The sequence below is a fragment of the Bos javanicus genome, chromosome 7, assembly GCF_032452875.1.
Source record: "Bos javanicus breed banteng chromosome 7, ARS-OSU_banteng_1.0, whole genome shotgun sequence".
NCBI lineage: Eukaryota > Metazoa > Chordata > Mammalia > Artiodactyla > Bovidae > Bos > Bos javanicus.
This window is the reverse complement of record NC_083874.1, coordinates 40,155,296-40,173,011: the sequence shown is the minus strand read 5'-3', so window position 1 is coordinate 40,173,011 and position 17,716 is coordinate 40,155,296. Positions and strand designations below refer to the sequence as shown.

Sequence of the window (17,716 nt, the reverse complement as noted above, 5' to 3'; positions counted from 1 at the left end):
CTCAATTTTGAACCAACCCATTGTTCCATGTCTGGTTCTAACTTGTTTTTTGCCTTGCATACGGGTTTCTCGGGAGACAGGTAAGGTGGTCTGATGTTTCCATCTCTAAGAACTTTCAAGTTTGTTGCGATCACACAATCAGAGGCCTTAGTATTATAATCAGTGTAGCAGAAAGTAGATGTTTTTCTGAAATTCCTTTGCTTTCTCTATGTTTCGATGAGTATTGTCATCTCTGATTCCTCTGCCATTTTAAATCTAGCTTGTACATCTGGACTTCTCAGTTCATGTACCATTGAGGCCTAGCTTAAAGGCTCTGGGGCATTACCTTGCTCCCATGTGAAATGAGTGCAATTGTATGGTAATTTGAACATTCTTTGCCATTGTCTTTTTTGGGGATTATTATGAAAACTGACCTTTTAGAGTTCTATGGTTGAAAGTAATCTTGGCTATAGAGTAGTCAAGTCAAAGTCAATCAGTTGTGTCTGACTCTTGCGACCCCATGGACTATGTAGCCCGCAAGGTTCCTCTGTCTCTGGGATTCTCCAGGCAAGAATACTGGAGTGGGTTGCCATTTCCTTCTCCAAAGGTGATCAGCTTAAGTCAGGTTTAAATCCCTTATGAGTTTGCTGATGGCATTTTGTTGATGCTGATCACCACAATTCTTTCTCTGAACTACCATACTACAATGCCCTGTAATTTTTTTTTTTTTTTTAAAGGAGGCAGGTGTTTAAAAATGCACTCATTTGTTGGTTTTTTAAGACAATTCCACATAATGTTACTAGTGGGCTAATGATGGAATTCAGCTTGCCACCCCTCCTCCCCCCACTCCACCCCCACCAGGCCACTCTTCAAAGCAAGCTGCTTTATAGAACTTTCCCAAATGTGTGAGAATTTTGGAGTTAACTAGCAACAAGTCTGAAAATTTGGTTATGTATATAAGTACAAAGCTGGTTCATCAAATCCCTGTTCTGGCCTTCAACCCAGGGCATTTCAACTGAGGTGTCATCTACCTCCTTCTTAACGTTTATCAGACACTTGAATAAGTAACGTCCAGCCACTCCTTGGAGATGGTTCCCTTTTTCAGATACTGGGCTGCTGAAGGGCTCAGGAGCCTCATGGTCCTGGGCTCCATTACTAGAGCCTTTACAACCTTCCAGAACCTCCATGCCCCCCTTTTCCTCACTCCTTTCATCCTCCATGGGTTCTGGGCTTTCCTCCTGGGAAAGCGAGTCCTGGCTGGGGCTGTGGCTCCCCACAGTGGCAGACTCACCTTCCGGTGGAGCAGGGCCCCCCAGGTCACTCTCCTGGGGGCCCTGGGCAACATCCTGGCTACTGCCAGACTCTGGGGGGAGACTTTTTCTCTTCCAAGGCTTCAATCACATTCTTGGGAGCTAGGGGCACTTCTCTCAGTTGTCTCACTCGGTCTCTTTTCTTCCTCCTTAAGTGAATCCAGGAGTTTTCTATGGCCATTAGGAAAAGGCTGATTTCCTCCTTTCCACAGGGAACTCATTTATGCTGGACCTTTAGATCAGTGAGGATTTTTTCAATCCATGTTGTCACAACCACGATGCCTTCCACTATCTCAGGGACCAGAGATGACGCTTTGAGGGCTAATTCTTTCATCACAGACCCCAGGACTACAAACGTAATGGGCTTCCTTGGCTTTTCTAGTTTTCTTCGCTTACTGGGTGGTGATGGTACTGTTACGTCATCATAAAAACTCCAAGCCAAAGCCCATCTCATTGTCCGACCCTAGCAGAAATCAGTATAGGTGACTTTAGGAACCCCTTGTATGCGAAGTTCTTCCTTCAGAGGAGCCAGGCTGCATTTCTTTCCCAGCACACAGCTATACCATCTTAATCTTATTTTAAGCTGTAAACTGTCATGGATGGTCCTTTTAACAAACTCTAATTCACTTCCTTCTGGCATGATCTCTGTGATTCCTCCTGTATTTATGGAACTGGGTGGGGGTCTTCAAAGACTTCAAGAATTTACTCCCTTGGCGTCCAACTGATTGGAAAAAAAAGGGAGGGTTGCACATGCAAAAGTCATAAATTATCTCAGATTCTTCTTTAAAAGCATCCATCAGGAGTGTCTTCTGTGGTACTTTAACCACTTTTATAAGATCAGGTAAGTTATCCTGCTCCACGTTCTTCTTTGCGTAGTTGAAGCACATATCATCTACTTCTGTTGCAAGGAAATACCAGCCGTTTAAGGTTGTTCCAAGTAAAGGACAGATGCAGGATGCCCCAGTACCTATGTCAATTCTCTTCAGAGGGTACTTTTGTCACAGTTCTGATGACCGATCAGATCTTCTACCCAGTGAATATAATTGAGTCTCAAGGGAACTGTAGAAATCAGTCTCTCTGGAGGAATATCAGTAGAAAATCCAAAATCTTCCCTTAGCAGAGTACAAGTCAGAGCTCTGACTGCTTCAAGGTCTTTAAAATTAAGACTCACTCCTCCATTCAAATTTATCTGAACATCTATAGAGTAATCTTGACTATATATATATATATATATATATAATATATATATGACTATATATATAATATATACATATTTCCCCCCCTTTCATACTTTAAATATATCCTGTCACTCCCTTTTCATCTACAGAATTTCTGCTGAAAAATCAGCTGTTACCCTCATAGGGATTCTTTGTATGTTATTTTTTGCTTTTCCTTTGCTGCTTTTAATAGTTTTTCTTTGTGTTTAATTTTGATTAGTTTGATTAATATGTGTCTTGGTGCATTTCTCTTTAAATTTATTCTGTACAGGACTTTCTGGACTTCCTGGACTTGGGTGGTTATTTCCTTTCCCATGTTAGGGAAGTTTTTGACTATAATATCCTAAAATATTTTCTCATAACTTTTCCTTTTCCTAGGGATTTAATATTTAATTTAATATTCAATATTAATATTGTCCCAGCAGTCTCTTAGACTGTCTCTTTTCATTCTTTTTTCTTTATTCTGCTCCTCAGCAGTTATTTCCATCATTCTATCTTTCAGTTCACTGGAATCATTCTTCTGCTTCAGTTATTCTGCTATCAATTCCTTCTAGAGTATTTTTAATTTCAGTGATTGTGTTGTTCATCACTGTTTGCTTTTTATTTCTTTTATGTTTTTGTTAAATATGTTAAATATTTCCTGAATTTTTTCTATTCTATTTTCAATATTTTTAAACATCTTTACTATCATTACTCTAATTTCTTTTTCAGATAGGTTGCCTATTCCCTCTTCATTTATTTGGTCTTGTAGTTTTTCACCTTGATTCTTCATCTGTAATCTATTTTTTGTCATTTCTTTCTTTCTTTCTTTCTTTTTTTTTTTTGATGGGTGTGTCTCTGCTCCTGTCTCACTAGTTGTTTGGCCTGAGGTTTCCAGCAGTGGAGTTTGCAGGAGTGAAGGGGTCCACAGAGGAGAGGGACCCTGGAGGGAGGAGGGAACCAGAGAATAGAGGGTGACCCTGGAGGATGGAGGGAGACTCCTGGATAGCAGAGGGATCAGCCTGGAGGGAGGAAGAGGGCCTCAAAGGACGAAGAGGGCCCTGGAGGGCCGAAGAGAAACTGGCCCAGTCCAGAGGCCAGATGGGTGTCCCTAGAAGGAGGATGGGGGCCCCAGGAAAAAGGGGTCCCAGAGGGAGTTGGAAACTAGAAGGCAGAGGGCAGCCTGGAGGGTAGAGGGGGGCCCTGGAGGACAGAGTTGACTCCAAAGGGTGGAGAAGGTGGCCTGGGGACCTTAAGAGGCTCCCCAGGGCTGAGCGGGTGGGACAAGACCAGTCAGTTACCTGTTCCTGGAATCCCTCAAGGTCCTCCCCTAGCTGGCCCACCTTTTCCTCTCTCCACAGGAACCTCCTCCCTCCTTCTCATGTCCACAGGACCCACACAGGTAGAGGAGCCCCTGAAGAGTAGAGAGTGCCCCAAAGGGGTGAGGGCTCAACTGGAGGTAGATGGGGCTTCAGAGGCCCAGGGGTCCCCAGAAGGCTCCCTGGGACCAAGTGAAATGGGAACCGCAAGGGATTCCTCGATGGATCCTCTGATCCCATCAGGGGTCTCTCTTGGCCAAGCAATCATGTTGCTCCTAGCACCCAAATACACCCAGATGACTCCCCCTCCCCCAGCAGCCCCTCAGTCAACCTGGCTGAGTGATGGAGAGCCCCAGAGGCTTCCCTCAGTGGATCCTCCAATCCCAGGAGATTCCTCCCTTTTGGCTGTTCCAAACTGTTTCTACTGGCACCCAAGGAACCAAAACCACTCCTGCACCCAAACAGTTTTTTGAGCCCAAATCTCTTCCCTTCCCCCAGCAGCCCCTCAGCCGCTGGTCCCCCAACTTCAGCCTCCCCCATTTCCCCCTACCCAGTACCAGGTTGCCCCCTGGGCTTCTCCTGCAGCCTGTCTGCCAGAGGCCCCCCACCAGCACCTGCTAAGTATCCTAGGCCTGAGGAGACACAGACTCTGTGTCTTCCCTCATTGCCATCTTGATTCTGCCCCCTGTCCATTTTTTGATTGGGTTGTTTGTTTGTATGCTGTTAAGCATCATGAACAGTTTGTAAATTTTAGAGAGTAATTCCTTGTTAGTCACATCATTTGCACATATTTTCTCCCAATCTGTGGGTTGTCTTTTCATTTTGTTTATTGTTTCCTTTGCTGTGCAAAAACTTTTGAGTTTAAGTAGGTCCCATTTATTTATTTTTGTTTTTATTTCCATTATTCTGGAAGACAGATTGAAAAAGATACTGCTGTGATTTGTCAGAGAGTGTTATGCTGATGTTTTCTTCTGGAAGTTTTATAGTGTTTGGCCTTATATTTAGGCCTTTAATCTATAATGAGCTTATTTTTGTGTATGATGTTAAAGAATGATCTGATTTCATTTTTTTGCATGTAAAACTGTCCAGTTTTCCCAGCACCATTTGTTGAAGGGATGATGTTTCCAATGTTGTGTAGTCTTGTCTTGTGTAGTCTTTTCTTGTGTAGTCTTTGTCATAGATTAACTGACCATAGGTTCATGGGTTTATTTATGGGTTTTTTGTTATGTTCCATTGATCTATATTTCTGTTTTTGTGCCAGCACCATACTGTTTTGATGACTGTAGCTTTGTAGTATTGTTGGAAGTCAGTGAGCCTGATCCCTCCAGCTCTGTTTTTCTCTGTCAAGATTGCTTTGGCCACTCAGGGTCTTTTGTGTCTGCATACAAATTTTGAGATTTTTGTCATTGTTGTTCTATATAACTGAGTATTTTCAAATTTTTTATTTATTTATTTATTTGGTTGGATTGGGTCTTAGTTGCAGCATGCAGGATCTTTAGTTGCAGCATGTGAACACTTGGTTGTGACGTGTGGGATCTAGTTCCTGAAAAAAGATTGAACCTGAGCCCCCTGCATTGGGAGTATGGAGTCTTAGCCACTGGGTCACCAGGGAATTCCCTAGTCTTGCAAGTGAATATTAAAAAAAAAAAAAAAAACTTTATTTCTTTTCATATACTTAAATTTCACTTGTGGAAAGCCATTAGGAAAGAAATTATTTGAAAACCAAGATGGCCAGTTTTCATGATATGAATAGCTATGTTTGTCCTGAGGGACAATGCCTTTTGAATCTGTGTGAGAGAAATATCCCTTCTGTATGTGGCTGCTACTGGAAAAAGTAAAATTTACTATGTTCAGGTCAATTCAATAAAGATTTAACAGAACATACTTGTTGATGAGTCAGAAAATCACCCAAATAAATGAGGCTCCATAAGAAGCCAAAATGAGGGACGTATTTAAGCAACCCAGGATAATAAAATACCAGATAAACAAAGTGATTTACCCTGCCCACCCTCCCACATAGAGTCTTGTTTTAAGCAAAATGCAAGGCAATAGAGAAAAACAAATTGTTTAATGGGTATCTAGGGACTCCCTTCCTCTGTGGTTTCCTACTTTTCTCAAGGATCCTCTGGAGTACTTACTTTTATCAAATGTATGTGTAATTGTCTATATGATCTCAGAAATATTGCTTGCACATGGAAAACAAAATGCTCCAGTCTCCCATAACAAGCCTTCTTGGGGAAGTAACCAGGAGCATCACTTCTTTGGGGGAAGCATGTTGTGTTGAGGAAAACCCAGTGTGTGTAGGTACACAAGTGCAGGTAAAATGAAGAGACTGGCCTGGCTTCCAATAATTCTACCTACTGTTTTGCCTCTCTTCAAGGGAGTATTTCCACTTAATAGAGTCCTTTGTAGCATCTTGAACAACCAGAGGGGAATATTTTGTTCAATTAACTGGGCGCAACTTAAGGATATGGAACAAACATTAGGAACATTTTTATTAAACTAAATCACCTCTTGCATCTGGTTCTTCAACTTTCACCTCCTTGTCTCACTGTTCGTAAGAGTTTTCCATAACTTCTGTCTAGAAATTTAGTAGTCAGCTGATGGGAAAATGCAATTATTGGGTCCCAGGAGTAAGTAAATCTGGTAAACATCAATGAAACAACATTAAGAGTAAATTGTCAGTGTTACCTTCATTTTCAGTGGTAAGATGAAAATGAAATTTACACATAATCACAGTTGCCACCAGGAGGTACTTGGTGGTATTGGTTGGGAAAATGGGAAATCTTAGAGCTTTTCATATCCCAATCAGAGCTTTCCCTTTGAAATTTGTCCCTTGTAGATTGAAGTTTTCTTACTGCCTACATACAACCTGAGTAACTAGTGATACAGACATAAAAGTTAAAGTTCATGCTTAGTTGCTTCTAATCTGTTTCAAGCTACTTAGAGTAGAAAATTCTCCATTTCTATTTCCATAAACTTGTAGAGAGGAACATCCTCCCTCTTGAATGTAGGCACAATCTTATTTCTCATTTAGAGTTTATGAAATCTAATTTCATTATTATTTCTGAATTTATCTTGATGTGGTTTATATAAGTTTCTATGAAAAAATATAAAGGAGAACACAGCTTTGACTATATTGGTTGATTTCTTGGCTAATGTATATTGTTTTAGAAAATGACCCCCTAGATTCAAGTACAAGACAACAGTTTCATTTTGACATACTCTATTTCATATTTATCTATGGTTTCTTCCATAAATATATGTAACTAGATCCACAGGTAGAGGAGAGCTAAGAAAAAATTTATGTATTTACCTATTGCATGTCTAGTCATGAATGTAAGAAATTGCTACATATGACCTCAAGGCATTCTTTATAGTGAAAATAGTTTGTGATCATAGGAAACCCATAGATCTTTATTACTGAGTCTTAGTAGAGCGTATTAAATAGGATACTAAGAAATTATGAAATATCTGAATACCCAGCATTAAGATCATAAAATTGAGAATGATAGAGGCAGGAATTCTGAGAAATGTAATAGATCATATTAATTGTTTCTAATTCTCTCTTCATGCCTCATCATTTTAGAGTTTGCTGTCGGTGGAGCTTACTTCCCCATCATATTGATGTTGGGTTTCTGCTTGTGACTTACTTTAGTCAGTGGAACATGGTAGAAAGTAATAGAGTCAGCTTTAAGTTCTGCCCTTAGGGGAAATCCCTGGTGACTTAGAGGGTAAAGCATCTGCCTGCAACACGGGAGACCCAGGTTCCATCCAAGACCCAGGTTTGATCCCTGGGTCAGGAAGATCCCCTGGAGAAGGAAATGGCAACCCACTCCAGTACGCTTGCCTGAAAAATCCCATGGATGGAGGAGCCTGGTAGGCTACAGTCCATGGGGTAACAAAGAGTCAGACACTACTGAGCAACTTCACTTCACTCACTTAGGGGAAATCAGGTAATTTGCTTGTCCCTTTTTGGCTCCTGCCATCTTCTTTGAGAAGAGCAAGCCCCAGAGTGAGAGACTTATGGTGGAGTATATCTGTACTTGACGGGCATCCTAAAGCAAAATGCCTCCACCTGACTTACAAATATGGGAGCAAGAAAACACATGTTTACTATCATAAGCCACTGAAATTTGTGGAGTTACTTTTTACCTCATATTATTACAGCAATACCTGACCAATAAAAATATTTTCAAAAGCTTTTATTTTATTTTACTTCTGTTTCCCTTTCCTTCTTCTTATAGCTCAACCAGATCAGTCAACCATGGAAGAAGAAAATGAGACATTAACAGCAGATTTTATTCTCTCAGGACTCTTCCCCAATATGAACTATGTCAGTATTCTTATCTACATTATCATCTTAATTTATCTTGCTGCAGTAACAGGAAACTTCTTCCTGCTCCTCCTGATATGGATGGACTTGAGTCTCCACACTCCAATGTACTTTCTGCTTAGTCAGCTTTCTCTCATAGACCTGGCCCTCATCAGCAGCACTGTTCCAAAGATGATGGTAAACTTTTTCTCTGGAAGGAAAGACATCACTCGGGCAGCCTGTGGAACCCAGGTATTTTTCTTTTTTACTCTTGGGGGTGCTGAATGTATCCTCTTGACTCTCATGGCCTATGACCGATATGTGGCTGTCTGTAACCCCTTGAGATACGCAGCCATTATAAACCATGGGGTCTGTCTGAAAATGGTCATAGTGTCTTGGACTGGGGGAATTTTAGCTTCCACAGCCCACACATTCTATACTATGAGCCTGCCTATCTGTGGCTCCAGAGAAATCCACCATTTCTTCTGTGAGATGCCAGCAATCATGAAGATCTCATGCAAAGACACTTCCATCTATGAAGTGGTGGTCTTCGTGATGGGCATTTGTTTCATCATCATCCCTTTTGGATTTATTATGGCTTCCTACATGCTCATCTTCCACACTGTCCTTCATATGAAATCCCCCCAAGGCAGGAGCAAAGCCTTGGCCATCTGCTTCTCCCATCTTACAGTGGTAAGCTTTTATCTAGGACCATGTGTTTATATGTACATGACACCTGGTTCTTCTCATACCCCTGATCAGGAGCAGGCTGTGTCTGTATTTTGCACTGTGCTCACACCCATGCTCAATCCATTCATCTATAGCTTGAGAAACAAAGATGTTTTGGGGGCTTTTCAGAAGGTCCTGAGGAAGCATCCAGTCTTTAAATGGACCACATACATATCAAGGTGGAAAACAGTTATCTAGAGGGTCAAAAACAAAGACTTCAAGAGCATCTCAGTGGCATTTTCAAGCATGAGGAACTTTGCTGTAACCCCATACACAAACCACATTATTGAATTCAATTAACAATATTAATTCAATAATAAATAGTTCATAAGGAGCTTTTTCTCAGTTTCTAATAGCTTGTTTTCAAAATAGATCAATCCAATTGCTATTAATCAAATCAGCTCATAAGCACAGACAAATTTCCAATCTTCTCTTCTTAAACATCAAATATTTAGACATTTTTAAGTGTCCTTAAGCCTCAGCTTTATTTGGCATTATTGGTAATTCAAGTCTTGTTAATTTCCATTGTTAGAAGTACAAAGTTCCTGTGAAAGACATATGTGACTGATGTAAAAAAAGAATTGATTTTATCAAGGACAATAAAAAGATAATTTTTTTTCTGTTAAATACCTGACTCTTTGCGACCCCATAGGCTGTAGCCTCTGTCCACGAAACTCTCCAGGCAAGAATACTGGAGTGGCTAGATAGTCCCTTCTCCAGGGGATCTTCCTGACCCAGGGATTGAACCTGGGTCTATCACATTGCAAGAAGATTCTTTACCATCTGAGCCACCAAGGAAGCCCTAAATACCCTAGAAAACGCAATATGTTGTCTCTATTCTCTCTGCCTATCTTGGATAGAAGCTTTTCTTGGACAAGCTTTGGATTCTTCATTCATTGAGTGCATTTGTAACTCAAGATAAAAAGTAGAAATAAGAGTATCAGAAGGCTACACCTACCCATCAGCTATTTAGAGGAGGTACCCTCTGCCTATGCCAAATATTTCCCAGACTCTGGAATCAGTCCATATTCACACCTGTTTTTTTTTTTTTTTTCCCCCGTATGGGATACTTTTAAGCTCTTATAAAGCACTGTCATTTATCCATAAAAAATGTGTAAATAAGTCAACTTTGATGCACAGAGTTAAAAAATTGGAGTATTTTTGAAGAAACTTATGTAAAGCAATTGCAAGTTTCATCAAAAAATGAAACACATTGAAAAAAAAATGAAACACATTGAACTACGAATGAGGCTGAAGTAACCAATAAAAGTTAGCAACATTTCACAGTTGATTATATAAATATTAGAGAGATGTTGCATTGAACTCCCAAGAGGAGATCCATGACTGCATGTGGAAACACATGCAAACCCAGATTGCTAACTAAGATTAGAGTGGGTGATGCCTCTATTGCTTAGGACATAGACTATAGACTCTCTATTGCTTAGAACATAGACTACAAGCAGGAAAGCGGACCAGCTGCTACTGAGAACATGGGCTGTAAAGAGCATTCGGGCAAGGCTCTCTCTAACATTGTGTCATGTGAGGCAATCCCACATTTCACATGACAAAAGAGGATAAAGTCAGGTTAGAATTGTGAGTCCCAGTAATAAGGCCCAAGACAAGATTTTCTAGATGCAGAAAAGATTTTATTTAGTTTTCTATGTCTATGAAAATAGTCCTTGATATCAGGCCATATGAATCATAATAAAACTTTGTGATTGAAATACATTACAAAATCTAAGCTTGTTTTCTACCTTCATGAGTCTGTTTCTGCTCTGTATATAGATTCATTTGTATTATTTTTTAGATTCCACACATAAGTGATATCATATAGTATTTTTCTTTCTCTGCCTGATATACTTCACTAAGTATAATATTCTCTAGGTCCATCCATGTTTCTGCAATTGGCAATATTTTATTATTTTTTTACAGCTCAGCAATATTTTATTGCATATGGATAACACAACTTCTTAAGCCAATCATCTGTTGATTGATTGGGCACTTTGGCTATTTTCATGTCTTGGCATTTGTAAATAGTGCTGCTATAAATATTGAAGTGCTTGTGTCTTTTCAAATTAGAATTTTCATTTTTACCAGATATATACTCAGGATCACATGATAGCTCTACTTTTAGTTTTGAATGAAAAATCCAGACTGCTTTCCATAGTGGATGCAACAATTTATAGTCCCACCAATTTAAGCTGGATTTGGAAAGGGCAGAGGAACCAGAGGTCAAATTGCCAACATCCATCAGATCATAGAAAAAACAAGACAGTTCCAGAAAAACATATACTTAGGTTTTATTGACTATGCCAAAGCCTTTGACTGTGTGCATCACAACAAACTGTGGAAAATTCTTCAAAAGATGAATACCAGACCACGTTACTGCCTCCTGAGAAATCTGTATGCAGGTCAAGAAGCAACAGTTAGAACCAGACATGAAACAATGGACTGGTTCCAAACTGGGAAAGGTATAAGTCAAGGCTGTATATTGTCACTCTGATTTATTTAACTTCTATAAAGAGTACATCATGAGAAATGCTGGGCTGGATGAAGCAAAAGCTGGAATCAAGATTGCCAGGAGAAATATCCATAACCTCAGATATGCAGATGACACCACCCTTATGGCAGAAAGCAAAGAGAAAGTGAAGAGCCTCTTGATGAAAGTGAAAGAGGAGAGTGAAAAAGCTGGCTTAAAACTCAACATTCAGAAACAAAGATCATGGCATATGGTCTCATCACGTCATGGCAAATAGATGGAGAAACAATGGAAACAGTGTCAGACTTTATTTTCTTGGGCTCCCAAATCACTACAGATGGTGACTGCAGCCATGAATTTAAAAGACACTTGCTCCTTGGAAGAAAAGCTATGACAAACCTAGACAGCATATTATAAAGCAGAGACATTACTTTGCCAACAAAGGTCCATCTAGAGTAAAAGCTATGTTTTTTGCAGTAGTCATGTATGGATGTGAGAGTTGGACCATAAGGAAATCTGAGCACTGAAGAACTGATGCTTTTGAATTGTGGTGTTGGAGAAGACTCTTGAGAGTCCCTTGGACTGCAAGATGATCAAACCAGTAGATCCTAAAGGAAATCAGTCCTGAATATTCATTGGAAGGAATGATGCTGAAGCTGAAACTCCAATACTTTGGCCACCCAATGCAAAGAAATGACTGATTGGAAAACACCCTGATGCTGGGAAAGATTGAAGGCAGGAGAAGGGGATAACAGAAGATGAGATGGTTAGATGGCATCACCCACTCGATGGACATGTATTTGAGCAAGCTCCAGGAATTGGTGATGGACAGGGAAGCCTGGCATGTTGCAGTCCATGGGATTGCACAGAGTCAGACATGACTGAGTGACTGAACTGAACTGAACTACCATCTCTCTGCGGCTTCTTCTTTGTCTTTGGATGTGGAATATCTTTTTTTGGTGGGTTCCAACATACTTCTGTTGATGGCTGTTCAACTTCTAGTTGCAGTTTTGGTGTTCTTGCAGGAGGAGATGAGTGCACATTCTTCTACTCCACCATCTTGAGCTAAAAGCCTGAAGTAGCGTATGTCTTTAGACTAAAGAGCGTTTTTTAGTTTTTCTTTTAGATAGGTCTTCTAGTTTTAAATTGTCTCAATGTTTATTGATCTGGAATGTCTTCTTTGTATATTTTGGAATTTTTATACATTTTTTAAAGGTTATACTCCATTTACAGTTATTACAAAATATTACTGTATTCTTTGTGTCATACAATACATATTTGTAGCCTGCTGCTGCTGCTGCTAAGTCACTGCAGTCGTGTCCGACTCTGTGCGACCCCATAGACGGCCACCCACCAGGCTCCCCCGTCCCTGGGATTCTCAAGGCAAGAACACTGGAGTGGCTTGCCATTTCCTTCTCCAATGCATGAAAGTGAAAAGTGAAAGTGAAGTCGAACAGTCGTGTCCGACTCTTAGCGACCCGATGGACTGCAGCCCACCAGGCTCCTCCATCCATGGGATTTTCCAGGCAAGAGTACTGGAGTGGGGTGCCATTGCCTTCTTGTACCATTATTTGTACAACTCACTCTCACATCCTTTTATTGTCCCTCCCTACTCACCACTGAAAACCACTAATATGTTCTCTGCTCCTTTTTTCTGTTGTTTTTATATTCACTAGTTTCTAGTATACTTTCGATTTTACATATAAGTGATATCATATAATATTTGTGTTTATCTAACATTCCACTCAACATAATGCACTCCAAGTCCACCCATGTTTCTCCAAATGGCAAAACTTTATTCTTTATGGCTTAGTAGTATTCATTGCATATATCTATATGTACCACTACTTTATCCATTCATCTGTTGATGGATACAGGTTGCTTCCTTATCTTGGCAACTGTAAATAATGCTGTTATGAACATTGGGGTGTATGCATCTTCTTGAATTAGTGTTTTTTAATATATATATATATATATATATATACACTCATGAATGGAATTGCAGGGTCATTGGGAATTTTATTTTTAGTTTTTTGAAAAAACTCTACACTGTTTCCCACAGTGGCTGACCAAATATTATGTTCCCAGCAACAGCACAGGAGGGTCTCATTTCCTCCACATCCTTACCAATATTTATTACTTGTGTTCTTTTTCTGATAACCATTCTAATTGGTTTGAGGTAATATCTTATGGTTTTGACTTGCATTCTTTTGATGATTAGCAATGTTAAGCTATTTATCACTAACAAAACAAAAAGGCAGCCTACTGAATAAAAGACAATGGTTGCAAATGATATGTCTGATAAGAGATTAATATCCAACATATATAAACAGATCATACAAGTCAACATCAAAAAATAAAACAACTCTAAAATAGGCAGAACTGAATAGACATTTTTCAAAGTGGAAATGCAAATCATCAATAGTCAAATGATACATTTATTGTATTTTTTACATATACAATTGTGCTGGGTATAATATTCTTGCTTCACAGTTTTTTTCACTGAGCACTTGGCAGAAATTTTTTGACATGAAATTTAAAATATTTCTTTGTGGTACTTACATACAATGGAATATTACTCAGCCTTAATAAGGAATGCATTTGAGTCAGTTCTAGTGAGGTGGGTGAACCTAGAGCCTGTTATACAGAGTGAAGTAAGTCAAAATAAAAAAACAAATACTGTATATTATTGTGTACACATGGAATCCAGAAAGATGATACTGATGAACCTATTTGCAGGGAAGCAGTAGAGATGCAGACATTGGGAACAGACTTATGGACCTAGTTGGGGAAGGAAAGTGTGGGACAAATTGAGAGAGTAGAATTGAAACATATACATTACCATATATAAAATGGGTAACCAATGGCCATTTGCTATATGAAGCAGGGAGCTCAACTTGGTGCTCTGTGACAATCAAGAGGGATGGGATAGGGTGGGATGTGGGAGGGAGGTTCAAGAGTAAGGGGACATATGCATACCTATGGCTGATTCATGTTGATAAATGGCAGAAGCCAACACAACATTGTAAAGCAATTATCTCTAATTAAAAATAAATTTAAAAATTTTAAGAAAGGAAAATTCCAAGAAAGAAAAGAGGCTAAAGAAAGTCATATGGAATGCACAATGATGTTATTACAATGGTAGCTAATGATGGTTTGAAAACAGCAGGGAGAAGTGTGTTCCAGACTGCTTCAGTTTGTGAGATATATGTTCATGAGTCCAAATAAATGGTTTGAAGAGGGTCAAAATGAAACGTGAGATGTACATCATATTAAGCCCAAACAGGTTGAGAGTTTATGATCTGTGCTAATATTCCTAGTGCTAGAGGATTATGTTTACCACTTTAAAATCAAATGGTGCTTAACAAAGAGGAACACAAATGTCACAGTCATAATTAAAGTTAAGTTTAAGGTTAGTTGGGCTTCCCTTATGGCTCAGCTGGTAAAGAATTCGCCTACAATGCTGGAGACCTGGGTTCAAATCCTGGGTTGGGAAGATCCCCTTGAGAAGGGAAAGGATACCAACTCCAAAAACAAGAAAGAAAAAAAAAAAAAAAAAGGATACCAACTCGAGTATTCTGGCCTGGAGAATTCCATGAACTTATATAGTCCATGGGATCACAAAGAGTCAGACATGACTGAGTCACTTTCACTTTCACTTAGAGTTGGTTATAAAAACAATGTGGTTGGTAGGTGTCAAAGTAACAAAGAAAAACTGACATTTACTGAAGAATGGGTGCCCTAAAGTTGGCAGTTGAAATCACTGCCAAACCCTCCCGTGAAATGAAACAGAATACTGAAGAATGACAGTGACAAAATATGCTGCCACAGTAGTCTGATACTTCAAGTAAAATATCTCTGGAAGGACAGTCCATACCCCAAATTTCAGTACTGCTTGAAATGAAATTGACCTTCCTATTGTCAATAAATATATTGATAAAATATAAAAAGCATCTTGCATTCTGCTTTTTGTGTTTGGTGCCCTGGCTCAGAGTTGTGGCTGAAGGGTCACTTTCCTAAATCATTCAAAGCTGCTTATAGTCTAGGTGTGACCCTGAAAACTAAGTAATACTGGGGACCATGTGTGCAAGACACCAGGAGTTCCTGGAACTAGCAAGGATACACGGAAAATCTGACATTGAGCTTTACTCATTCTGATTTGAGGGTTATTGTTTGACTTCTGTTTTCTGTCATCAGGCCAAAAGACCTACGAAAATGAGCTCCCACATGGAACAATTTGGGACCAGCTCGTCCTACTCTGTTTTTTCTAGGAATGAGATAAGCCCCCTTTGGGGGATCCCTATGCTAATAATCCAAAGACCAGAGATGTCATGTTTCTACGTATGGCATGAAAATTATGGGCTTGGAGGGAGATGGGCTGATGGCATCCTTTCCTTATAATTATATCTAGAGAGCCTCATATCACATACATGGACTCACTTCATTGACTCAGCCTGGTGAGTTTCTGTTTTGCAAGTTCATTAATGTGAGTGCTCAAGACTCAGGTGTCTTGTGGGATGAGGCAAAATTTTCTCAATGAAGTGATAGGAGGATTCAGTTCAGTTAAGTTCAGTTGCTCAGTCGTGTCCAACTATTTGCGACCCCGTGAATCACAGCACGCCAGGCCTCCCTGTCCATCACCAACTCCCGGAGTTCACCCAGACTTACGACCATCGAGTCAGTGATGCCATCCAGCCATCTCACCCTCTGTCGTCCCCTTCTCTTCCTGCCCTCAATCCCTCCCAGCATCAGAGTCTTTTCCAATGAGTCAACTCTTCGCATGAGGTGGCCAAAGTACCGGAGTTTCTTCCAATCCAGTCCACTATGATGAAAAAGACATCATTTTTTGGTGTTAGTTCCAGAAGGTCTTGTATGTATTCTATATGACAAAATAACATTTTGTGCAATGTTTTACTGTTATATCAATGTAAAAGTTATTTTCCTCATCAGATTTACTGTATACTGTGAATATCTTTATAAGATCTATGAGTGGACATCAGTAGCATAAAATGATAATGGAAATTGAAGGAGACAACATGAGAAAGATTTGTTTAAGTGATAATAGATTAGTAACAAGAAAAATAAAGCTGGCAATATTATTAACGGAAAATGTTACCCACTATGATTAGTTTATAAATAGACCTTTATGAAATGTAGACAAAGCAAGTAATATATAAAATCTGCATCAGAAACCATGAATAAGTAAAATGAATTTCACATTGCATGGCAATTGAATTTAATGTATGGCACAGGTGGAGACACGATGTTTGCTGGAAAGAATACATATAACTTGAAGATATTAATTCTCAGCCCCATTCCCCAGGGAAAAGGCATAAGAAAAGAATGTGTAACTGCATAAGCAGAACAACAAAAACAACAACAAAAACACTGGAGTATTTTCATCATAAATCTTATACTACAAATTCTAATAAACTCAAAATCCTGTCAGGCAATGTATTTTTCTCACTACTATGTCTCATATTTTATAACATCATAATTTTGTTGTTCAGTTGCTAAGTCATGTCCAACTATTTGAGACCCCATGGACAGCATGCAGCATGCCAGGCTCCTCTGTCCTCCACTATCCTCTGGAGTTTGCTCAAATTTATGTCTGTTGAGTCAGTGATGCTGTCTAACCATCTTACCCTCTGTTCCCACTTCTCCTTTTAACTTTAATCTTTCCCAGCATCAGGGTGTTTTCCAGTGAGTCAGCTCTTCCCATCAGGTGGCCAAAGTACAGGAGCATCAGCTTCAGCAACACTCCTTTCAGTGAATATTCAGGGTTGATTTCCTTCATGACTGAATGGTTTGATCTTCTTACAGTCCAAGAGACTCTTAAGAGTTTTCCAGCACAATTCAAAAGCACCAATGTTTTGGTGCTGAGTCTTCCTTAAGGTCTAACTCTCACATCCACACATGACTACTGGAAGAACCATAGCTTTGACTGTACAGACATTTGTTGGCAATATGATGTCTCTGCTTTTTAATATGCTGTCTAGGTTTGTCATAGCTTTCCTTCCAGGAGCAAGCATCTTTTAATTTCATGGCTGCTGTCACCATCTGCCGTGAATTTGGAGCTCAAGAAAATAAAATCTGTCACTGTTTCCACTTTTTCCCCATCTATTTGCCATGAAGTGATGGAATCTATGCCATGATCTTAGTTTTTTGAATGTTGAATTTCAAGCCAGTTTTTTCACTCTGGTCTTTCACCCTCATCAAGAGGCTCTTTAGTTTCTTTTCACTTTCTGACATTAGAATTCAGAAGAAAATGGGAATTCACTCCATGTATTCTTGCCTAGAGAACCCCTATGGACATTATGAAAAGACTCTGTACTAGGATTTGGCATATGTTCCACAGATTTCATAATTGTTCTATTCATGTTTCATTT

The 17,716-nt window shown here is 39.5% G+C and overlaps 1 pseudogene; it reads right to left on the bottom strand.

The window, feature by feature from the left end:
* Positions 1 to 447: 447 nt before the first annotated feature.
* On the bottom strand, positions 448 to 8,803 carry LOC133252098 (RNA N6-adenosine-methyltransferase METTL16-like; annotated as a pseudogene).
* Between the last annotated feature and the right edge of the window lie 8,913 nt (positions 8,804 to 17,716).